The following is a 25,796-nucleotide window of genomic DNA, read 5'->3' as shown; positions in this document are numbered from 1 at the left end:
ATTAACTTTGAAAGACTACAGAATCATGGTAAAAAAGCCATGAATTCTATGTGCAGTAGTCCCCTAGCGCTGGAGTTCTGCCGTTCTCATTGTCGGTAAACTTGGTCTTGGCCGGCTGTTCTCGCTGATCTTCTGGGGAGGGGCCTGTTGCCGTGGTTCCCAAATGTCTCTGCCGGAGGCGGAAGTGCCCCGCCCTTGCCCGGCTCAGGCTAAGTAATCTGCTCGGGTTTGCTCTCCGGGGCTTTTGTTCCCTGCGAGCTTTCCGTAGAGCTTTGGAGGCGGAGAGTGAAAATGGCGGCCTCCCAATCTCTGCCCCGGAGGAGCAGAGAACTCGGGGCCCCGCTCCTCAGTGAGCCCCCAGAGAAAAGCCGTCAGTCACTCCTGTCTCCTTGGTCTCCGGCCACACTCCATGCTCACCCGGCCTGTGACCGCGCGTTTCTATCTCTGGCACCCGACACCATGTGGAGTCTCCAAACCCAGCAGATCCCTGCGGTGCGCTCCCACACCTCTCCTCCCGGGGGAAGAAGGTGAGTCTCCCCGGATCTGCCGCTTGTTGGGTCCCTGCTGGAGGAGAAGAGGCCCGACTGTGCCGCGGATCACGGTTTATGGCCACCCCGAGCTGAGAGCCTGCGCCTGGGCTCCGCCTCTGCAGCCGGCTTCCCTGCTTCGTTACCTGGGAGCTCGGCCGCACTCAGGCACCCCCGGTCTTTCTGTGACCCCGAGGGTCCTGAGACCACACTGTCCCAGAGGGTTCCACCCCCCGCTTAGCCACCAGAGTGACGTCCCTCAGTGGAGCAGACTTTTAAAAGTTCCAATTTTGTGCTCCGTGGCTCTATCACTTGCCAGAAGCGGCCGACGGAGGCCCCTCCCCCGCCGTCTATCCTCCCGAATATCGCCTCGGATTCACTTCTCCGCACGTCCTACCTTCCAGAAAGTGGTCGCTTTTCTGATGAGAGAGTTGTTGCTCTTCTTTTCTTAGATCTCCTGTTGAGTTTGTAGGTGTTCAGAATGGTTTGATCCCTGTCCAGCTGAATTCCTGAGACCAGACGAAATCCACATCTCCTACTCCTCCTCCATCTTGCTCCACCCCCCCCCCCCAAAGGCAGTTTTTTGGTAATCAGGAGAAACAGTAAATAGAAGTTTAAATAGTACTAAAGAGTTTGATTTTATTATGGTCTATTAGGGCTTATAGTGTAGCTCTCTTTAGACAAAAGTGCCTGGGCTCAGGATTCAAAGGGCACTTAGAATAATATATATATATATAGAGAGAGAGAGAGAGAGAGAGAGTCTAGTGACTAGAACTCAACTTCCAAGTGTCCACTGCAGGAGGAGATAGGGCCAGCAGTTGGACCCAGGAGACCAGCAAGAGCTGGTTCCTCTTCCTTCCCTGCAGCCTGGCCGGATCCCAGGGAGGTGGTGGGCAGGTCTGTCCCCGGGGCTCCTCAGGCTTTCTTGTTCCTCTGCAGGCTTGGGGGCACCTGGGAGCCCTTGGGTTGTGCTTAGAGTGACCGGACATCCCAATTTGTCCAGGGACAGTCCTAGTATAATTGTGATTCCTAGGGTACTCATTAATAGTGTCCATTTTGACTCTCTGATTTGGAAGACAAATTAAACAACCACTAGAGTTTTAGTACAAATGTGAACTATCGTATCTAATTCATAATACAAAAAACAATATTTGTTGCTACCATTTATTGAACACACATGTCATGTGCTAGATCCCATGCATAGATTTAGTTCATTTTTACAACCTACTAGTCACTAGACTTTAGTCAATGTCTCACAGACACCTCAGTCAAGATGTCCCCAAGCCATCCTCTCCTGCTCCCTTCCCCTCCTGGCTCCTCTGCCGGGGTCTTCTCTCCCAGGACATGGCACCACCATGTTTCTGGTCGCCCAAGCTGGAAATCTGATGTCATCCTTGGTCATTCTCTCCCCCTTCCTTCCACCTCTAATCAGCCCCCAGGTCCCAGTGATTCTATCTGCTTAATATCATACTGTATTCTAGCCACACCGACCTTTCTATTCTGAGAACTCTCCATGCCACCTTCAACCTCAGGGTATGTGCTATTTCCTTGCTTACTTCTGCAAAATTAACCCCTACATTTTACAGTTTTCAGCTCATTCATAACTTGATCCCAATTCCAACCTATTGGAATTGGAATACATACCATGCCATGCTTTGTATTTCTTTTGTGGCATTTGTGTGGTTAGTTGGATGCTGTTTGTGGACCTCCTAAATTGTGAACTTGTGAAAGTGGGAATCTTGGCTGTCTTGTTTTCTGCAGAATTCCTGGGTTTTAGCACAGTATTCTGGCAAATGGAAGTTTCTCAGTAAGTATTGAAAGAAGACATACTTGAGTGCATCCATTTTTCTCCATTCCTCTGCCCCTGCTGCTGTCTAGGTACCTGGCTCTTTGCAGTGGCCTCTTGTTTACATATTACTTCTCCTCCAATCCATTATCCGCCTAGGAAGATCTCATAAGCTAGACTGTGTCACTCCCCTACTTAGAATCTTCAGTGGCTCCCAACTGTTCCTGGGATAATGCCTGAATTCCTAAACGGAGGCTTTATGTTTTGGCCCCAGTTGACCTTGAACTCTCTGTGGCTGGGCTGTCTCTTCTCTCTGGGTCTTTGCAAAGAAATACACACTTAAATCCTATCCATACCTAGCCAATCCCTCCTCTTCCAGATCTCAGCTTAAATATCATGCCACCTTGGCGGGACTTCCCTCCATGCTCAGGTGGGGTCAGACTCCTCCTCAGTACTCACAGCCCTCCAACTGCTGGATGATCACAGGGTATTGTGGTTAACTTTTTTTTTTTTCCTTCATCAGAGTCCTTGGGTCTGGTGTATTCAAGTTGTATTCAAGTTTTGCTGTATTCAAATTTCAAGCACAGTCTTCATGACATAGGAAAAAATAAAAGAATATTTGTGAAATGAATGAAATTATCCCTGTTTTAATGGTAAGAAATTTCAGCAAAGAAAGGGGAAATCCCTTGAATGCCATATAGCTGAACACAAGTTTCAAACCCAGGACAGTGGCATACTGTTGTAGGCTGAATTGTGTTTCCCCCTCTCCCTGCCCAACCCACCTCCACTCCCACCCTCAAATTCATATGTTGAAGTGTTAACGCTCTAGTACATCAGAACGTGACTGTATTTGGAGATAGGGTCTTTAAAGAGGCAATTAAGTTAAAATGAGGTCATTAGGGTGATTCTAACCCAATATGACTGATGAGTTTATAAGAAGAGGAGATTAGGGCACAGATGCACACAAACGGAAGCCCATGTGAGGACACAGGGAAGACAACTACCTACAAGCCAAAATGAGAGCCTTAGAAGGAACCAGACTGCCAACACCTTGATCCCCTAAGCCAGGCCTCTTGAATGAACTTGCTGAACTTCCTCTTGTGCTAGGAGCAGAGAACTCACCTCATAGAAGGCAAAAAGCAGAGACTTAGGGCATCAGGGAGTTATCCTCAGACCTATTAGCCACCCCCCAGTGCTTTTCCTAAGGACATCCATGAACACGCTGTGGCTCAGTAGTTGAGAATGTGGTTTCAGGTATCAGACAGACTGCTTTTTTTTTTTTTTTAAAGATTTACTTATTTATTTGAGAGAGAGAGTGCGAAAGGAGGGGCAGAGGGAGAGGGAGAGAGAATCCTCAAGCAGACTCCCTGCTGAGCATGGAACCCAATGTATGGCTTGATCCCAAGATCCTGAGATCATGACCTGAGCCTAAATCACGAGTTGGCCATTTAACCGACTGGGCCACCCAGGTGCCCCAGACAGACTGCTTTTTAATCCTGTCCTGCTGGTTGCTAACTCTGATTTTGGATGCTACTTTCACTTCTCTGGGCCTTGTCTATAAAATATGGATGATAGCAGTAGTGTCTACAGTATTGGGCTCTGTAATATAGTTCTGATATAGTTTACAACTATATAGTGCTTATATACTATAGAGTGCCTAACATGTTGCCTAGTTCATAGGACCCTGTCAATCAACGATGGGAAAGAACCAAGCACACCAGTCCAGGTCAGGCACCAGGAGTCTATTCCATCTTTGTTTGTAGTTGTAATAACAGAAGCCCGCTTGTATTACAAGCCTTTGATTACAAGGGCTCAGGGCTGTTTTACAGAATGCAGCCTGGCCTCAGGGAGGGACTGGGACTAGATATGGAGCATTCTAGAAACTGGAGAGCTCTTACTTTCTGCCTTTCATCTCTGCTTCAATGTATGTGCCCCTTCTCTTCTTTTTGCACACTGGCATTCTTGGTTTTTCTGGCCACGTGTTGGGCTGATCTCAAGCTTCTCAAGATCTCCTTCCTTCCAGTGACCGGTCTAGAGTGTGCTGGAATTCCACATCCCTGGGAGACAGGTCGGATTGGCCTGGTTTGAGTCAGATGTTGACTTATGTCCTGATCAGTTGTGACCAAGAGGGAGCCATAGAGTACATGCATGACCTTTTTTTTTTTTTCCCTTTTAATGTTGTATTTAGTTGGAAGAATTAGGGTTAATGAGATGGAAGAAATAGGTGAACATGACTTGGTGAACAAGATGATCATGTCTTGGTCAACAAGGTGAATGGAGATGTACATTTAGTAAAGAGCAAGAAACTACAGTTTTGACTCCAAGTTCTGACCACAGGAGAGGTGGGACTTAGGAAAGTTTGCTCCAAGTTCAAGAATTGAGACCTTGTAGACAGTGGCTCAAGTTGTGGATTAATAAGGGAATCACTGAGCCTGTTTCTTGTGTATGGCTCATATCTGTCATTCATTCATTCATTTCACACTCTTTGAGCACACTGAAGCTACAATAGTGAGCTTGCTGTCACAGAGCTCACCTTAGCTTCTGTTGGTGTGGTTTTGCACAAGGAAATAAATCGAGTACTCGGGGAGCCCCATTGTTGTCTCACTTTTCCTACTTGAAAGCACCAGTTCAGGAAAAAAAAAAAAAACCACCCCCTCCAAAAAAACCCTGCATCTGAAGATGATGGAAGTCATCTTCTCGGTGATTTTGGAAAACTGGCTTAGGGTCCGATCAGCTATGGCAAACTTTTGCTTTGATTCATCTCCCCACTCCTTTTTTTTTTTTTTCAACCACTGAAGAGTTAAACTCATCCAGAGGAGGCAGCAAAGGAGGTAAGGGAGTGTGACATTATGATTTATAATAAGAAATATATATTTGGTCTTCATCCCAGTTTCTGACACAGAGCTCCTAAAACCCGTGGAATTTCCTAAGTGATAAGAGCGATAAAAATGTCTTGATATTTATAACAAACCCCTTTCAACCACACCTGAGTTTCTGTTAATGAAGTGACTTTTGGAAAGCCCTTAAGGATGGAGACTTGTTGCCCAGGGAACCAACCATGTGATTACAGAGTTGGAACTTTCAGTCACACCCCCTGACTTCCTGCGAAGGGAAAGGGGCTGGTGTATCATACTCAATCACCAATGGCCAATGGTTTAATCAATCATGCCTATGTAATGAAGCCTCCAAAAAACTTAAAAGGATGGAATTCAAAGGGTTTCCAGGTTGGTGAACACATGGAGTGCTGGAAGAATGGCGTGTTCAGAGAGGGCATGGGAGCTTTGCACCTCTTTCCACATGCCTTGCCTTATACATCTCTTCCATCTGGCTCCTTGGGATTAGGCCTTCTTGGAGTATCCTCTTTTTTGATCTTTGAAATCACCCTTTGAAACAACTTTGTCAGCAAGTAAGTGCACAGATACATGTATATTATTTGTAGCAGTTATAAGAAAATGGTCCTCCTTCCTTCATAGACACCTCACATCCAAGTTTTAATTTGATTATTAATTGAGGCACATGAACCAGTGGGTTAAGGTGGCCTTTGCAGGATCTTCAGTGGACTTTCCAGGGTCTTCACGTCTTTCCAGTGGCCTTCAGAAGGTATTTCCAGGATCTTATAAAAACTCTGGAGTAACCAGGGGGTGCAGCTGGGTTGGGAAAAACTTTGGGACCCAGAGGCCATGGTTGTCAATCCATTCTGACTCTCGAAGGGAATCTTCATTTCTGAATGTACTTGAGGATATGATCATCTGGATTTCACTGAAATTATGAACACATTGATCAGTTTCCCCCAAAAGAACAGTCAGGGCAGGTGAATATAGTTAGGCAATGACTGGGGCAGAATGTCAGCAGAAGGAAGGGACAAGTGACCCACTGTGGGCTGAATGTATACTGTGTGCCAGCCAGCATTGTGTCTGTCGAGCAAAGCCTTGTGGGTTCTCAAAGAAATCAGCTGGAACACTTCCAGTTTAAAATGGCATCTGGCTAGCTACGGCTGCCCCTGGCACAGCCTCCCTTGCTTTCCAATTAACCTCTCTAATGAAGATGTAGAAACAGCACAGCCCCACCACCATAAAAGTGGACACCCTCTCTTCTTAGCCCCCTCTTTGCATTGGCTTAGAGACCTAGCATCTGCAGCAATTAAAAGATTGCATGGCCATCTCTCAAGTCTGTGAGTATCGCTTTTCTTGCCATCCTTGATATATTTTTTGGAGAATATGTTTTTTAATAAAGTGGCAGGGTAGAAAGTTGGGGCCATATTACACTGATCCTGGGGAGAATAGACACCCCAGGGGAAGTTACGTGGATTGAGGGTGAGGCAAGAAGGATTGAGATGAGGACTGAGACAAAGGATTGAGGATTGAGGATTGAGACAAAGAGAGACCAGGTAGCAGGGTCTGTTGGAGACTATAGATTTTAATGTATTCTGTTGGTTTTGAATGTCAGAAAATAAGGCAGTGGAAGGCAGAGAAGATTCCAGTAGAGCAAAATTCTATTAGATAAAAGGTGGAAAAAAATGAATAACAGATTTAAAAATAAACCCCTTCCCCAAACACACAAATAAACAAATACCAAATTCTTTATGTAAATGTAGAGTTAAGGAAGTCAAAAAACAATCTTCCTTTGAAGAAAATTCTAGGCTTACATATTTTCACTGGTGAATTCTTTTAATAATTAAGGAAGGAATAACACTAATCTCATGTAAACTCTTTCTGAAACCAGAGGAGGAGGTAATGCCTCACAATTCATTTTATAATATTTATTTATGAAATCATTATACAAAAATCTCACAGAAATTCCAAAAGAAGAAAGAAAGAAAGATAGAAAGAGAGAAAAGAAACAGAACTACTAAAATCCTGCGTGAATATAGGCTAAAAAAATCCTTAACAAAATATTAGTAAACAAATCCAGCAATATACAAAAAGGATAACACATCATGACCAAGTAGGATTTATCCCAGAAATGCAAAGTTGGTTTAACATTGGCAAATCCAACAGTGTAATCCACTACATTTACAGAATTAAGAAGAAACATATATCAAGGAGAAAATGCATTTGATGAAAATGAGCATCTATTCATGATAAAAACTCAGTATGCTAAGAATAAAAGAGTTTCTCAATTTGATAAAGTTTATTTATTAAAAAGTTATAGCCTGGGTGTCTCAGTTGTTAAGCGTCTGCCTTTGGCTCAGGTCATGATCCCGGGGTGTTGGGATCGAGCCCCGCTTCGGGCTCCCTGCTCAGCAGGGAGCCTGCTTCTCCTTCTCCCTCTGTCTACCACTCTGTCTACTTGTGCTCTCTCTCTGTCAAATAAATAAATAAAATCTTAAAAAAAAAAGTTATAGCAAACATTATACTTACTGGTGAAATACTGAACACTTTCTTAGTAAGAGTGGGAACAAGGTGAAGATGTCCTTTCTCACCATTCCTAACATTGCACTGAGGTTGTAGCGATTGCGAAAAGAAAAAAAAGCTCCCCCCAACAAAAAAGCATGCAGATAGGAAAGAAAGCAGTAAAATTGTGTTTATGTTCAGAAGTTATGATTGTTTATGTGAAGAATCCTAACAACACACAACCACTAGAACTAATAAGTGAATTTAGCAAGTTCATAACATTCAAGGTTAATATACAAAGATCAACTTTATTATTTATATCCTAGCACCAAATATTTGGAAAGTGAAGTTTGAAGATCCCTTTGCCAGAGCATCAAAAACAAACCAACAAAATATACTGATGATTAATGTGCAAGACCTCTGTACTGAAAAGCATAAAACATTGCTGAGAGTAATTAAAGAAGATCAATGGGTATTTATAGTTAGGAAGGCTCAGTGTTATTAAGATATTAATTCTTCCCAAATTGCCCACTAGATTCAACATAATCCCAATGGAAATTCCAGAGGGTCTCTTTTGCAGAAATTGATAAACTGACTCTAGCATTTATATAGAAATGCAAAGCACCCAGAATATCAAAAGCAATCTTGATAAAAAAGCTTGGAGGACTTACACTATCTGACTTCAAGACTCCTTTTAAAGGTATGATCATCAGAAGTGTGGTACTGGCATCAAGATTGACAAGTGGATCAATGGAACAGAACACAAAGCTCAGAAATGAACTCAACGGGCCAACTAATTTTTTAAAATTATTAAGGTCTTAATTTTAATTCCAGTATAGTTAGCACCCAGTATTGTATTAGTTTCAGGTGTGCAATATAGTGGGACCAACTAACTAATTTTTGAGAGGCACCAAAGCAATTCAGTCCAGAAAAAGTCTTTCTCTCTTTATCTTCCTTCCTTCCTTCCTCCCTCCCTCCCTCCCTTCCTTCCTCTTTCTTTCTTTTCTTTTCTTTTCTTTCTTTCTTTCTTTCTTTCTTTCTTTCTTTCTTTCTTTCTTTCTTTCTTTCTTTCTTTCTTTCTTTCTTTCTTTTTCTTCCTTCCTTCCTTCCTTCCTTCCTTCCTTCCTTCCTTCCTTCCTTCCTTCCTTCCTTCCTTCCTTCCTTCTTTCCCTTCCTTCCTTCCTTCCTTCCTTCCTTCCTTCCTTCCTTCCTTCCTTCCTTCCTTCCTTCCTTCCTTCTTTCCCTTCCTTCCTTCCTTCCTTCCTTCCTTCCTTCCTTCCTTCCTGACAGTCTTTCAATTAATGAAATTGGAATAGTTATCCATAAGGAAAAAAAAAGGATGTCAACTCCTACTTCATAATGTATAGAAACCCACAAAGCTTTCAGGAGAAAACATAGGGGAATGTCATCATGACTTAGAAAGAGCGAGGCAGTGTTCTTAGGACTCAGAAAAGAAAAACCGTTAAGTTAGGCTTCATCAAAATGTAAACATTTCTGTTTGTAAACAGACACTTTTAAGAAAATAACTAGGCAACCCACAAACTGAGAGAAAACATCAGTAAAACGGATACTTTACAAAGTATCTGGATATAGAAAGTATCCTGGTATTCAGGATATAGAAAGAACTCCTGGAATTTAGTAAAAAACAAACAAAAACAATAAAAATGGGCAAGATAATTGGATAGGCATTTCACAAAAGAGGATGAACACATGGCCCATGGACATTCAAATCAAAACCACAGTATGATACCCATACATATCCTTTATTAAAAAGGCCGACAATCCCAAATGTTATCAAGAATGTGGAGCAACTGGAATTTTCATACATTGTGGGTGGGAGTTCGGGAAAATCTGATATTTTTTTCCATAAATCTAGATATGTATCTAACTACCCTGTGACCCAACAGTTGTATAACCAGGAATTATCCAAGAAAACTGAAAATCCATGTCCACAAAAAAGTTTGTACAAGAATGTCTTTGGCAGGACATCATTAACAACAGTCAAAAACTGAAAACAGCCCAGGTGTCCATCAATAGGAGAATGGATAAACAAATTATGGCATTTTCATATAATGGAATACTATGCAGCAACAAAGAGGAACAAATCACTGATGCATGCAACAATGTGGATGAATCTTAAAATATTTTGTCATGTGAATGGAACCATACACACAAGTCCATACTGTATGACTTCATTTGTACATAGTTCTAAAAAAGGTAAAACTAATTTATGGTGGAAAAAAAAATCAGAGTAGTGATTGACTCTGAGAATAGGGGATGGGCATTGACAGGAAAGGGGCATGAGAGAATTTTCTGGGGTGATGCAATGCTTCTCTCTTGATAGAGGTTTGGGTACATAAGTATATACATTTGTCAAAAGTCAGGAAAGTACCTAAGTCAGATTTGTGCCTTTCACTATATGTAAATTTTACCTCAAAAGAAAAAAACCCTGTAAGCAAATATTGAAATCTAGTTAATTATATGCAATGTGAAATATTTAGGGAGATGTCTACTGATGTATGTAGTTTAACTTGAAGTGCATCAAAATATCAAGATGGATGGATGGAGAGATGGACAAATACATGATAAAGCAGGTAAAGTGTTAATGATAGAGTCTATAGAAGTGCTCACTATAAAATTCTTTCAACTTTTTTTACCTGAAACTTTTCATTATAAAATGTTGAAAAAAATTAAAATCCAGATTGCAAACTTCAAGAGATATGAAAAAGAAAGAATGCATGGAAAGACAACTATATACCTCGCTGAAAAGAGTGTGTATGGCAAAAAAAAAAAAAAAAAAAAAAAAAATCCTCACTTTAAGTCATACATTTAACATAGTTTGGAATTTTGATTTTCAAAGTGATTCTAAATTACATTAAGATGTAATTACAAGAAAACAAAAATGAAAATGTCATTAAAATGTTATATATATTATATAGATTAGTGAAAACAACATGGCATTATGCCAATATTAAAATACAATGACATGAAAAAGAAGGGCTCATCTTGAATTACACCGTAGAATACCTATGAGCTTAATAGAAGATAAAAGAAGTGGTGTGAATTATTTGAAAGGGATGGATTTTTCAATAAATATTAAAATGAAATCAAATTAGAACGTTAGCTTATATCATCTCCCAAATTAAGTTATGGATGAATGAAAGAGATGCTTTTTAAAAATGCCAGTAGTTTTTTCTTTGGATGGTTATGAGATGTACAAATTTTACTTACCCCAGCATTATGAAAAGTTAAGGTTGCCTGTATTAGACTACAATAATGTAGTGAAAGACTTTCTAAGCCCAAGAGCAAGGGAAGAAATCCAAAGGATGAGAACAATGTATTTGGCCACTTAAAATAGAGAATTTCTACATCTTCAAAAAAGATTATAAGCAACAGTAAAAGAAAAATGTCAAATTGGAAAATTACTTGCAGTAAATATAGCAGAAAGCTTACTATCCTTAACAGACATAGAGATCTTTCAAATCAATGTGAAAAAAGAGAAAAACCTAAAAAAAAATGACTGTAAGACTTGCACATGTAATTTGCTGAAGCATAAAAATACAATATTCTGCTCAATTTACAGCAAACCTAAAAGCACTCTAAAAAATAAGATCCATTAAAAAATATTCTCTAAGAAGAAGATAATAAACTTGCAAAAATGTCTCATTATTACTAAAAAATTTACATTAAAAATGAAAGATTCTCTCTCTCTAAAATAAATAAATAAATCTTAAAAAAATAGGGGCACCTGGGTGGCACAATCAGTTGAACATCTGACTCTTGGTTTCGGCTCAGGTTGTGATCTCAGGGTCATGAGATGGAGCCCCTCGTCGGGCTCCATGTTCAGCGTGGAGTCTACTTGGGATTTTCTCTCTCCCTCTCCATCTGCCCCTCCTGCTGGTGCTCTCTCTCTCTAAAATAAATCTTTTAAAAAAATGAAAGCTAAGATTTGTTTTACACTTACAAATTTAGGAGAAAACTTCTTCGAGATAGTTTGGTTAAGTTTGTGTTTCCTTTGCTTTGCTGTTAAGAGTGATGCTGTGGTGAGCATACTCATAGGTCTTTGATGAATCTTCGATTATTTCCTCAGTGTAGTTACGCACTTTGATGGTGTTTTATTTTATTAATACTGTTTATTCCTTAAGTTGGTGGAAAGCACGTAAAAGTTCATTAAATTACTGGTTTTTGAGAGATCATTTATGACTAAGGATGTTAACCACTTGCCATGCATTGCAAATGAAATGCCATGTTTTCTCGCCAACATTAACTTTTTGGTTGTACAGAAGTTTTCTATTGAAACATAATAATGTTCTGCTTAAAAAAGTATCTTTAACATGTTTGAAATGTTACCCAGTGCATTAAAGGATTTCTGCATGCAAAAGGCAGAGAAAATGCCTGAAAATAGAAATAGTGGCTATTGCTGGATGGCATGATTATGGATGATTTTTATTCTCTTCCCATGGTTTTTCTTAATTTTCTAAAAATTGAAGAAGAATTTAAAAACTGAAATGAGATACTCAGGTAACAGGTTTGAAATGGCTTTTCTTTCGGCACTTGGTATCATGCCTGGCACATAGTAGGTACTCAATATTCCTATAAAAACAACTTGATTGAGATCTAATTCACATACCATACGATTCAATTTTTTTTAGTATATTCACTGATCTATGCAGTCATCATCACAGTCAATTTTAGAACCTTTTCATCACCTCGACAAGGTACCCTGAACAATGTAGCTGTCACTTCTCTGTCTCCCTACCTCCCCCAGCCCTAAGCAACCACTGATCTACTTCCTCTCTCTATGACTTGCTGATTCTGGCCATTACATATGAATGGAATGACCCAACATAAGCCCTTTCACGACTGGTTTCTTTCACTTAGCACAATGTTTTCAAAGTCCATCCATGTTGCAGCATGTGTCTGTATTTTATTCTTTTTTTTTTTTTTAATGGCTGAATAATAGTCCATTGTGTGGATATTCTACCGCTTGTTGATCCATCATTTGTTGATGGATATTTGGGGTGTTTCTACCGTTTGACTATTATGAATAATTATGCTATAAACATTTGTCTAAAAGTCTTTTTTTGTGTGTGTGGACATATGTAATGTATATATTTCTCTTGATTATATATCTAGGGCTGGGAATGCTGAGTCATATGGTTATTCCAGGGTTAATATTTTGAGGGATTTTCAGGCTGTTTTCCAAAGTGATTATACCATTTGACGTTTCCACTAGCAGTGTATGAGGGTTTGGATTTCTCCACCACCCCAACCCTGACATTTTGTTGTTTCCTGACTTTGGTTGATATCCACGCTATCCTAGTAGGTGTGAAGTGGTGTCTCATTGTGGTTTTGATTTACATTTCCCTGATGACTAATGAGGTTAAGCATCTTTTCCTGTGCTTATTGGCCATTTGTATATCTTCCTTGGAGAAAGGCCTATGCAGATCCTTTGCCCATTTTTTAATTGGGTTATTTGTCTTTTTGTTATTGGGTTGTAAGGGTTCTTTTATTTTCTAGTTCAAGTACCTTATCAGATGTATGATTCGCAAATATTTTACCACCCTGTCCGTTGTCTTTCTACTCTCATGATAGTGTCTTCTGAAGCACAAAAGTTTCTAATTTTGGTGAAGTTCAATGTATGTATCTTTTTTCTGTTAGTGCTTTTGGTGTCATTTCCAAGGTACCATCGTCAAATCCAAAGTTGTGGAGATTGGCTAGTATGGTTTTTTTTCTATGATTTTTATAGTTTTGGCCCTTTATATTTAATCCTTTGATTTATTTTGCGTTAGTTTTTTACATGGTATGAGGTAACAGTCCACCTTTGCGCTCTTGAATATAACTATATTATATGCAGTTGCCTCAGCAGCTTTTGCTGGGGAGACTCTTCTTTCCCTACTGAATGGTCTTGGCACTCTAGCCAAAAATCAGTTGACCGTAGACACGTGGGTTTATTTCTGGACTCTCAATTTTATTCCATTGGTCTATATGTCTATCCTTTGCCAGTGTCCTATGGCTTGATTACTATTGCATTCTAGTAAATTTTGAAATGGGGAAGTGTGAGTCGTCCAGCTTTGTTTTGTTCTTTTTCAAGACTTTTTGGCTATTGAGGACCATGCAATTACAAATGATTTTTAGAATGAGTTTGTCAATTTCTACAGTGAAGCCAGCTGGGATTCTGGTAGGGATTGCTTTGAATCGGTTGATCGACTTGAGGAATATCACCATCTTAACAGTATTAAGTCTTCCAATTCATGAACGCGGATGCTTTTCCAATTTTATAGGTCTTCTTTCATTCCTTTCGGTGATGTTTTATACTTTTCAGAGTATACATTTTGCATGTCTTTTGTTAAATTTATTCCTAAGTATTTTACTTGTTTTGATGCTATTGTAAATAGAATTTTTTAAATTTTATTTTTGGGTTGTTCATTGCAAGTATATGGAAATATAATTGATTTTTGTGTGCTGATCTTGCATCCTGCAATCTTGCTGAACTCATTTATTAGTTCTAATAGTTTTTTAGTGGATTCCTTAGGATTTTCTCTATATAAGAGGTTGCCATCTAAACCAGAGACAGTTTTACTTCTTTCTTTCCAATCTGGATGTCTTTATTTCTCTTTCTTCCCTTATTGCCCTGGCTGAAAATTCTAGGATGATACTGAATAGAAGCGGAAAAGGTGGAAATCCTTCTCTTGTTTTTAATCTTAGGGAGAAAGCATCCAGTATTAAGTATGATCTTAGCTGTGGGTTATTCATTGGTGTCCTTTACCAAGTTGAGGAAATTCTTTTCTACTCCTAGTCTGTTGAGTGTTTTTATCAGGACAGGGTGTTGGATTTTGTCAAGGGTTTTTTTCTGTGTCTATTGGGATAATCATTTAGTTTTTGTTTTTTATTCTATCGATAGGGTGTCTCACATTAATTGATTTTCAGATGTTGTCAGTGCACTTTTATTGAATGTATCCTGTGCTAGTAGGTACATTTGGGAATGCAACGGAACCCACTCTGTGGCTTAGGGGGTATGGGCTGCCGTATGGCTGTTTTTGGATGAGGGCTGCCCTAGCCTCCTCTCTACCAGCTCTTCCCCAGTTTTCTTTTCAGTGCTGATGCAGTGCCTCACACCAGTCAAGTACAAACTTACACCTCCAGCCAGGTAGACGTGTTTCAGGTTAATTAGGGGCCTCAGTCAATTTAGTTCGTAGGCTGTAATTACAGGCACCTGAGACCTGCAATTTCTCTTTTAATTAAAATAAACAATGTGGAGGGACTGACATCACACTGGGGCAACCGATGTGCAGGGCACAGGTAATTACACCAAAGCTGAGCCTCTTGCTGTGAAGAAGTCTGTTGGGATCCATGATGGAGCACTGGGCCTGGCCATCCTGGTGAATGCTAATTACCTGCTGCCAACCACAGCTCAAACCAGACGGGTCGGTTGGTTGTGGTGATGATATTAAAGCATGCCTCTTTCAAGTTGGAACTGAGCTGTGACCTTTGGGGCATATGAGTGTGTGTGTCCCTTGACATACACGATATCCCTCTAAATGTGTTTATCTATAACATGCATCCACATACATATGCAGTGGAATGAAAAGTTTAACTTATTTTAACTGTTGGCTTTAGAGATCCTCTTGGGAAGGGAGTCACCCTTGCTTAGGAAGTAATACTTCACTTGAAGAAGGTCAGACAGATCCTAACTGCTCAGCCTTAACAGTTACAGGAATTTGGGGTGGGGTAGAGCAGGGAAAAGGGAGGTGGTGAGAGAGTGGGGAGAAGCAGGGCTGGACATGGCAGGAGGTTACAGTCTGAGAAGAAGGTGGCCAGAGTGGCTCAAGGCCATAGAAGAACAAGGTATTTAATATTTATCTTAAAATTGTTTGCATTGTACGATGTAAACTCCCTCTGGCACTTCAAACCTTCAGTGAAGTCATCAGCCCACACCAGTGTTCTGGATGAGTGAGTTTCTTTTTTTTTGGTAGGGTGGGGAGGTGACGATCAAGGAATAAAGATTTAATTCTATATTTGGGTAGGAGTGTAGGGGATCATACATGAAAAAGTGAATCCAGGGCAATAGGGAGCAAGGAGTGACCAAAGATTGTATATGGGCCTTTTCAGAAATCTTGGTCTGGGAGTTGGATTTCCTACAGACATAGGAGAGAAATCCACATTCATTTTAGAAAAGAAATCTCAACATGGCACTCTGCCACCTGAAACCTTCCGATGGCTCCCATTGCCATCAAGCCAAGGTATAAACTTACTTAAATGGCTCCAAAGATATCCAGTCCTAATTCCTGAAACCTATGAATGTTATCATTTTTAAAAAAGTCTTTGCAAGATGTGATTAAATTAAGGATTTTGAGATGGGAGATTATCCTGGATTATCTTGATGGGCTGTAAATACAATCACATGTATCCTTATAAGAGGCAGAGGAGGGGATTTTACCAGACACAGAGGGAGGTAGCACAGACAGAAGAGGAGAAGCAAGGACTACAGAGGCAGAGGCTGGAGCCATGTGGCTGAAATCAGGTGATGCCAGTAGCCGCCAGACGCTGGAAGAAGCCGGGAACAGATTCTCCTCTAGAGCCCCAGGAGGGAGCACAGCCCTGCTGACACTCGGATATTGACTCAGTGAAGCTGATTTTGGATTTCTGCTCTCTGAAACTGTGAGGGTGAACGTTTCTGTTGTTTTAAGCCATCCAGTTTGGGAAATTAAACAGATCCCCTTGGGATCTGGCCCCTGCCCTTCTCTCCAGCCTTGCCCCTGACCCTGTCCCCCCGACCCCCGGCCCCTATGCCCCCAGACCCTGCACTCTTGCCATACATTGTATGTACTGATCTCCCCGCCTGGAACATTCTTCAGTCTCTGCCAAGTTGAGAGATGTGGCACTCTAGACCAGTTTATGGAAACGGCATGCGGCCTATGCCCCTCAGAGCACTGCTAAGCTGGTGTCCAAGTCAGTGCCTCCATGGCCACAGTCTCAGGCTGGGACAGTGTGCCTTCTTGCCCATTCTCCCTGGCTGAGGCTCCATGTCACGGCAGGTTGGGAAAGCCCAGCTCTCTTACATCTGATCTCACCAGATTGCCTCAGACTAATGTCTTCTTGGGCACAGTGGAAAAAGAACAGGCTTTGGTATGAGCAAGACTGGGTCAGAATGTTGTCTTTTCTGCTCAGATGCTGTGTGACCTTGTCTAAGTTACTTAACCTTTCTGAACCTCTTTTGTCTCATATATAAAACGGGGCTTTTTTTGAGGGTTGTTGACATCTTTGATATATATTTATGGAGTGTTCACTCTGCGTGAACAAGCCCAGGTCCCTGCCTGTGTGGGGGATGCATTTACTTAGGCTGCTGAGAGAGTAAAATGAGGCCCGAAGCAAGTCCCCTTTCCCCTGCCTCCTCCACATTGTCTGAGGTTCCCTTTTCCTGAGGGAGCCTTTTCTGGCTCACTCACCCAGCCTAAGGGAAATATCCCAGCAGTCAGTTCTGGCCCAAGAGGAGGCATGGGGCTGAGCGTGCGGTCCGTGGATTTTGTTAGGGAGCAGCCTTCAGCTTCTACTCATGCCATAGCCCAGACTCTTAACAGCTGGGAGGTAACAGTCATTTTTGCAGAAAGAAAGCTGTGTAAGTACGGCAGGCAGGTGGGTATGAGTGAGCTCTGGATACCTTTCCCGGACCTGCAATGTGTGACCACAGGCAGAGAGGGAACACCCATGAGTTCGGACTAAGTGTGCTTCCTGCAAATGCCTGTGCACACATGCACACTCACAAGCCTGCCCAGGGACCTGCCACACTCCTAGACACACATGCGCACACAGGTCCCTATGTACACTCACCCGTGCATTGTATGTTTACTACATTTGTGTTTGTTCAGGGGCGTACTTGTCCTCTTTGCATAGTGGATGTTTGGAAAAAATGATGAGGCTCAGAGATGTAAAGTTCCTTCATCAAGGTCATGTAGCCTTCATAGGGTGGAGTTAAGTCTCATGCCCGAAGTTCCCGGAAGTGTCCATTGAATGAGGCTGCCTTTCTACACACACACACACACACACACACACACACACACACTTTTTCCCATTTGCCCAGCAAGGCATTGTAGCAGGACAGTTGTGAGCATGGGCTCCAGTCAAATCCTAGTTCTGCCGCGTTTTTAACTATGTGACCTTGAGAGAGTCACTTCACATTTCTACTAGAACCTGTTTCATAACGTTGGAGTGACCATTAGAAATAATGAATGTAAAGTTCATAGCTCCTTGCCTAGCTCATAGTAAATGCCCAATGAATGTTTATTTTTACTAAGTAGCAGGCACCTTAGTAGGATCCTCACCAAGTCCAGTACCTTGCTAGGAATATCACTGAAATATTGTTTCAAATGTGACTTAAGAGGAAAGGCAATAAACTGCCCAGCAGGTGCTAGTTCTGGAAGAAAGACTAAGAAAAGCCTAAGGACAGAGCCCTATGGTGGCGCTGAGATCCTCCAAAGGGTCTGGTATTTGAGGATCCTGTTCTACCCACTGCCCCAATCTATAGACCCATGCCCCACTCATTTCAAGATCTTGGGTCCGGATGGGCTTGTAGACATGAGCCCCACGCAGAGGGCAGCTTCCTGGGCAGCACTGGGGATGGGAGGGCCAGTCCTTGCTCGTCTCATCCCAGAGACCTGCGCAAGCTGCAACAGGCTCACGGAGGGCAGGAGCCAGCCGCGACCCAGACGCTTCTGTGGTTTTTCTGGGCAGAATGCCTCCCTTGCCGGGCTGGGCTGTCTGCTCCCTGGGGCTGCTTCCAGGTCTGAGGAGCCAGGATCTGCCCTGCTGGGCTCCCTGTCCCTCTGTCCTGTCCTGCATGCTTCACTGCAGCCCCAAGCCCAGTGGAAGGACTTTCCACGGCTCATGGTGGCGATTTGAACCCCTTTACACCCATGGCCAGAGGGCGGTTTATGATAACGCTTACCTCATCAGGTTGCCATAAAGATGAGGTGAGATAGTGCCAGAAACACTGGTTTTGGCACGTAACAGATGCCTTGTCATCGTAGCAATGGCTGTTGTCATTCATGATTATTATTGTCATCATCATCATCACCACCACCATTGCATCATCTCCGCCACTGGGTCTTGAAGGCGGTGAGCCACAGATGACATCCGGTCCCCAGCCGTGTGACGTCAGGCAAGTAGCAGCTCTGTGCCTCAGTGTCTCCTAATGCAAAGTGGCCGCTCTTTTTGAAGCTTCCTGCCTCCATCCTATTCCAGTGTCAGAATGTCTTGGGGAAGCATTCCGATAGCCTCCCCAGTGGGAAGTTGGGCAGGTGACCTTACTTCTTGGAACCACCGTTGCCTCAGTGGACGAATGTGGGCAAGTATAGCATTTCACTCGAGGTACAACTGCAAGGATAAAAGAGACAAGAATGTAGATGGCCTTGCACAGCACCTGCCTGCGAGGGTGCTCATGCACGTCTGCAGCTAGGTCAGCTGGTCTACCTTCCAGGTTGTTGACAGCCAGGAGGCTGGGAAGCTGAGAGTTTTGGTCCGAGCGTTGCAGAGGCAGAAGCAGAAAGATGCCTTGATTTTGCCTGGGTCCTCGCAAAGCCAGCCTCTGATCGCATCTTGGCCCATAGGCTCAGCTCTCTAGAGCAGGCCTTGGTTTTCTTCGAACTCCTGACAGTTTTTCCCAGTGTGTCTTGTGAGCAAGTCTTTCTCAGGTCATCTATAAATGCTGGTACGTTTCAGAATTCTATCCTCGTCCATTTCCTCTTTTCACCAGGGGGTCTCTTCCGCCTGCGATGCTCACTTACCAACTCTGTCCTGCTCACCCCCAGGTCATCATCTGCTGCCCTGAGTTTCCTCTTGACCTCTGCATCTCGATATCCAACTATCTGCTGAAGATCTGTATTTGGAGAAAACCGCCCAAAACCCCCAAACTTGACTGATCATTTTCTCCTTAAACCTGCTCCATCTTCTGTCTTCCGTGTCTTAGTGAACGGCAGTACCATCCATGAGGCTATCCACATCAGGAATCTGTGGACATCCTCACTCTTTCCTCTCTTGTCCCACATACACACCATCTTCCTCCCTCCCTCTCTCGCTTCCTTCCTCCTTTCCCTCCTTCCACTAGATAAGGATCTCACGTATTTACTAAGTATCTGCTATGTGTCAGTCACTGTTCTGGTTGTTGGGCCACTAGGTCCCTAAATCCTCTTACTATTATCCCCAGATGTCTAAGAATTGTGTCATCCCTGTTTCTCAGTTGCAAATGACAGCATGCACCCCTAGGAAGAAAACAGATTGAGTAGCTCCCAGAATTGATGGGTGAGATGGGGAAGTTGGCTGGAGGCCAAGCTTCTAAGAACATCTAAAATCACTCTGAGTCTGGCTTACTGGTGGAGCTGCCGTGGCAATGGCTGAAGATGCCACCGAGTACTAGACACCAAAACCCTGCTCTCCCTGCAAGCCACTGCTGTTATCCGTACTGGCGTTGTCTCTGGGTTGGCAATGTGACTTGGCACCGTGCTGCCTGGAAGCTGAATGTCTTTGTTGTTTCCTACACCAGCAAAACTGCAGGCGAGCTCCAAACAGAGCCAGGCCTCACGCTGACCACTTCCCATCTGGAGTGTGTAAGTGAAGAAGGCCGGTCACGTGCTCATGGCGCAGTGGCAAGGGAGTCTGGAAATTATTTGAGTTCTGACTTCTGCCTTAGAGATAGCAACTTGCTAGGTCTGTTTCCCCCAAATTGCAGAAGGCTGCTAAAAAGGTGATGGATGCCCCCCACCCCCCCCGAAATGACAACCTTGCAGGATAGGAGTCTATCTTGTCCCCTCCATTCTCACTGTGGCTGCCCTAGAGCCACCTCATTCTCCTCCCACCGGTCTCACCCCTCACCGCTCAGCCTTCCACCGTAACGCGTCGTTCTGGTGTGTCTGGCCAGTGTCCTTCTGCGGCACCTCATTGTCCTCACACTTTGGCTACCCACTGTGGTCCCTCACGCTCTGTCCTTTGTACAGTTCTTTAGCCTCATCCTCTGAAAGCTGGGACAGCTGTTGGATGCCAGTTTCTCGGTGACGTCTGGCTCCTCTCATGGACCCAACATAACTTAGAGTCCCAGCAGAAGACAGGGAAGATCCTGTTGACTGAGGGTGCGTGCAGGGCACACCTGGGGCTGACTTGGGGACAGTTGGGTGAGGGCTTTTCTAATATCACCTCCCCTGGGCCAGAAAGCTCACCACCAACCTCCATACCTCTGGGTTCAGCAACACTGTGGATGACCCTTATAAATGACAATGCATTGAGAAGGGCCCCTCGTGAAGCTCCTGAGGCTTTGAAGAAACAAGACTTTTTGTTCCCCCCCCTTTTTTTTTTTTTTGAGTTTTCTTGATTCCTTAGCTGGGGCCCAGCACCCACTGCTCCACTCCCAAGCCAGCCTGAGGCAGGTGCACATGACAAAAGTCAGGAAGGCCGTGAGCCATGAGAGAACAGGTCAGGAGGTGGGGGGAGAGCTCATCACCCGGGGAGCATGGGCCACCAACCTTAAATAGAAGAGGATGAATAATTGTTTCAGGACCAAAGTTATGATTAGAGGGTGTGATGTCACCCTCCACAACCGCAGACTCAGAGAAGCAGGGTCATTTCCAAAGATAAGCTTTCCTGGTGTGTTAACGAGGGGAGAATCTGAGGTCAGCGGGAGCTGTAGGCGTGCTTTCCATTCTTCCAGGACTGACCTGTCTCACACCGACTGGGATTGAACAGCTACACTGGTCACCCCGAGCTGCCCGGGCCATCTCAATCTGCCCTGCCCAGCCCTGCCCAGCTTGAGAAGTGCATTCTGAACCCGAGCCCCACCCTGGGTGGGGTTTGGAGTTTTCCTTGTTCCCCGGGGGTCCCAGGCCTTGTGTGTGTGCGTTCCTGTGATGCTCATGTTCTCTATGCTTTAGCTTATGTGTGCACCTTTCCTTCAACTCAGCCTCTCTGCCTCAGTTTCCCTGCCCCATTCTCTTCCCACTGAGGTCTCTGATGAAATCTGCCCCATCCAGCTGGGGCCCTAACACTCCTGGGCTGTCCTTCAAGTTGGAGGCACCCCACATGCTCACATGCCCGTGACCTTTACACTTTCGGGGTTGGACTTTAATTATCACCTTGCAAATAACAACCACAGAACAATACCAATTACAACCATGTACTGAGTGAGAATTACTCAAGTGCAGAGAGTGGGTTTCCTCTGCTTTGGAGGCAGTATATGGCTGAGCCTGAGTTCTAACCCTGGATTATTTATTAGCCGTGAAACTTTGGCCATGTTATTCCACATCCTTGCATGAGCCTCTGTTTTCTTCTCTATGAAATGGGAATAACATTAGTGTCCATACGTCAGTGGGCTGTTGGAAGGATCAAATGGAATGATACGCATAAAAGCCTTAGCACAGTTTGGGGAACATAGCAAATAATAGCAATAGAACCAACAGCTTCCTTTCTTTGCTTGTTACAAAAATCATTTTGTTGGTAATTAAGGTATAACTATCATGTTATAAGATGCACTCATTTCAAGAGTCCAGTGATTTTTGACAAATCAATATACCCACGGACCACCACTACTACAAATATATAGAACATCTCCATCATCCCCAAAAGACTCCTTGGATCTCTTCCCAGTCTTCCCACTTCTGGCTCCAGGCAACCACTGATCTTCTTTCTATTCCTTTAGATTAAATTTATCCTCCCTGAAACTTATTAAAAAAATCATACAGTATTTATTCATTTACTCAGCAAGGTGTTTTTGAGCTTTATGCAGGTTGTGGCCAAATGTCAGTATTGTGTTCTTTTTTATTTCTGAGTGTGATGGTGTTGTAATGGGCTCCCCACAACTCATGTAACTGTTCATCAGCTGATGGAAATTTGAGTCCTTTCCAGTTTTCTGTTTACTATGGATAAAGTTGATCTGGATATTCACACTCGAGTCTTTGTATGGACATTGTGTTCATTTCTCCTGGGCAGATACCTAGAAGTAAGATTGCTGGATTATATGGTTAAGTGTGGGTTTAACTTTCTAAGACACGAGCAGACTGTCTTGCAAAGTGACTGCACTATTTGGTAATCTCCCCAAAAGTGTGAGAGTCCCACCTGCTCTACCTCCTTGCCAGCACTTGGTGATATCAGCCTTTTGAATTTTAGACATTCTCATTTTAGACATGTCTTGTGTCATTTCATTTTTAGCTTCTATTCTCTGATGACTAAAGATCTTTTCATATGCATTTTGGCTACTCGTGTATCTTCCCTTGTGAAGTGTTTTGCCCATTTGAAAAACTTGGGTTCTTTCTTATCAAGTGGTAAGAGTTCTTTCAATATTCTGGATCCAAGTCCTTTTTCAGACATGTGTATTATGAATATTTTTTCCAATATGTACCTTGTTTTTGTTTATGTATCTTAATGGTGACTTTCAAAAAGAAGACATTTTTAATTCTGATGAAGTTCAGTTGATCATTTAAAAAAAATGGGTCATGGTTTTGTGTGTGTGTGTGTGTGTGTGTGTATGTATGTTTAGGTCCTTATGTAAGAAATACTGCCTATCCTAATGTTCCAAAGATTTCCTTCTGTTTCCTATAAAACTGACCGTTTTAGCTTTTCCAGTTAGGTCTGTGATCAGTTTTTAAGTTAACTTTATACACTGTGTGGGGCAAAGGCCAAGAATCTTGTTCTTTCTTTTTATTTATTTATTTATTTATTTATTTACTTACTTATTTATTTATGTATTCTTACATACACACATCCAGTTATTCCAGCACCATTTGTGAAAAAGACTTTCCTTTTCTCATTGAATTACTTGAGCATATTTGTCAAAAATCAACTGACTGTGTATTTATGTGGGTTTATGTCTAGACTCTCCATTGTGTTTCTTTGATGTATATGTCTGTCTATCCCTACTCTGAGACCACACTAGATCACGTTAGCTGTATGGTGAGTTTTGCAATCAGGTCAGATAAGTCCTCCAAAATGTTCTTCTGCAAAATTGTTTTGGCTTTTCTCACTTTCACATAAATTTTGGAATTAGCTTTCAATTTCTTTAAAAAAAAAAATCCCCAAAACAACTACTGGAATTTTGCTTGGGATGGCATTAAATTAGAGATCCGCCAAGGGGAAATCTACATTTTAACACTCCCGAGTCTTCTAATCCGTGAACATGGTGTATCTTGCCACAGAGTTAGGTCTTTCTAATTTTCTTGCAGCAAAGTGTTGCAATGTTAACCGCATAGTTCAATGTTGAATTTATCCCTCAGTATTTCATGGCTTTAGAATTCATCCCTGAGTATTTTGTGATGACACTTTATTTTTTTTTAAAGATTTTATTTATTTATTTGACAGAGAGAGACACAGTGAGAGAGGGAACACAAGCAGGGGGAGTGGGAGAGGGAGAAGCAGGCTCTCCGCCGAGCAGGGAGCCCGATACGGGGCTCGATCCCAGGACCCCGGGACCATGACCTGAGCCGAAGGCAGACGCTTAACGACTGAGCCACCCAGGCGCCCCAGTGATGACACTTTAAACTTCAGCTCCCAGTTGTTTATTGCTAACGTGAGCTGCCATTGGTTTCTGCATTTTGCTGTGCATGCCTGGATCTTGCTAAACTCGGTTCCACCAGCATTTTTGTAGATTCTATAGTAGCTTCTTCATTTCTTCTTCTGTGATGTGAGTACACATATCGGAGGGCTGTTGTGGAGACTAAATAAGAAAATACATCTGGAGGACTTGTCCTGGTTGCTGGCCCACATTCCATGGTAGTAACAAAACTGACAGGGCCATCTTCAATGAGGCGAAGCCAAGCTGTGGTGCCATAAGTAGGGATAGGGGTTACCTACACTTGGGAGGCGGTAGTGACAGGAAAGGTGTGGAATGGCATAAGGGTGGGGGCTTCTGGGATGCTGGGCATGTTCTGTTTCTTGATTTGCGTACTGGTTACATGGGTGTGTTCAACTTGTGAAAAACCAGTGAGCTAAGCACTTATGATATGCACATTTTTCTTCATGACACTTCAATCGAACGACTAATGTCTTTTGAGTGCTCATCATGAACTTGGCCCTTGATATGGCTTATCTCATTTAATCCTGTGAACTGGTTGCTCTCATCACCATTTTATAGAAGACCAGACTGAGGTTCCAAGAGACAGAACCCCTTGTCCAAGCTCACAGAGTGAGTGCGTCGTGAAGGTCAGTGTTGGGCCAGGTCTTGTGCCCTTAACCACTGTGCCAAATGGCCTTGTGTAAGAGTTTGGTTGGAAAGGAAGATCCATAGTTTGGGGATGATGGGTGGGCTGGTGGGTTTGCCTCACCCGGATAGCAAAGGGCAGCTCTGGGCAGGCAGGGGCCGTAGCAGAGGGGCCCGAGGGTCCTGGGAAAGCCCAGGGGGCCAGCTGGCTTTCCTCACTGCCATCACTGCTCACTGAAGACGTGGTGTCTCAGATCCCCTTCCCGCTCTGAACACACACGAACACTGTGTAATTGCCTGATCTGGACTAGCGAACAGGGCGGAGGTGGAGGGACGTTTATTTTTCATTAAAAGGTCAGAGCGAGATGATGGGAGGTGGCGCTCAGTGAGGGGGAGTTGCCTCAGAAAATGTGCTGACTGGTCCAAGCTTATCAGACTGGAACACATGTTTCTGGTACCTTCCGCCACCCATGTGGGCCTCACTCTTTTCAGCCTGAATCATAACAATTGCCAAACTTGCCAGGCCTCTGGGGATCATGGCAGGAGCTGATGGGGGAGGGGAGTGAGAGAAGCAGGAGGTCAGGGTTCAGATTTTCTTTTCTGTCATGAAAGAATTAGATTTTGGCAAATTTCTTACACCCTCCTGGGCCTTGGTTTCCTCATCTGAAAAATGGGGACAGAGTGCCTATCCTGTAGGGTTGTTCTGAGACCCAGAGCACGGCCGGTGCTTGGTGAGCATCAAAATGCTTGTAAACTATAAAATATGGTTAAAGCAGCTTTGGCTTCTCCCAATCCTAGGTCTCCATGTTGCATGTCCCTGAGGAGATAACTCTTGGCTGCCAGGAGAAATAATAATAGTCCCTTCCAGAAGGCTCTTTTGAGCATTTGCACAGACCCATACCACGTTTGTGTGGCCTACAGATGTGACTGAGATGCAGCTGGTTGTTTCTTCTTTGGGCCACGTAGTGACAAACAGG

General features: G+C 43.1%; 1 long non-coding RNA gene across 1 annotated transcript in view; it reads left to right on the top strand.

Annotated features, from left to right (window-relative positions):
• The first annotated feature begins 264 nt into the window (after nt 1–264).
• Nucleotides 265–25,796, top strand: part of LOC135361688 (uncharacterized) — a 50,143-nt gene continuing 24,611 nt past the window's right edge. Inside the window, exon 1 of the long non-coding RNA XR_010405370.1 lies at nt 265–527. This is a non-coding gene — a long non-coding RNA (uncharacterized LOC135361688). The remainder of the gene's footprint in view (nt 528–25,796) is intronic.

This window comes from Mirounga angustirostris, unplaced genomic scaffold, assembly GCF_029215605.1.
Source record: "Mirounga angustirostris isolate CCGP_5_RB_7025 unplaced genomic scaffold, mMirAng1.0.hap1 SCAF_10, whole genome shotgun sequence".
Classification (NCBI taxonomy): Eukaryota; Metazoa; Chordata; class Mammalia; order Carnivora; family Phocidae; genus Mirounga; species Mirounga angustirostris.
The sequence above is the reverse complement of the archived record's forward strand: the minus strand, read 5'-3'. Positions and strand labels throughout refer to the sequence as shown.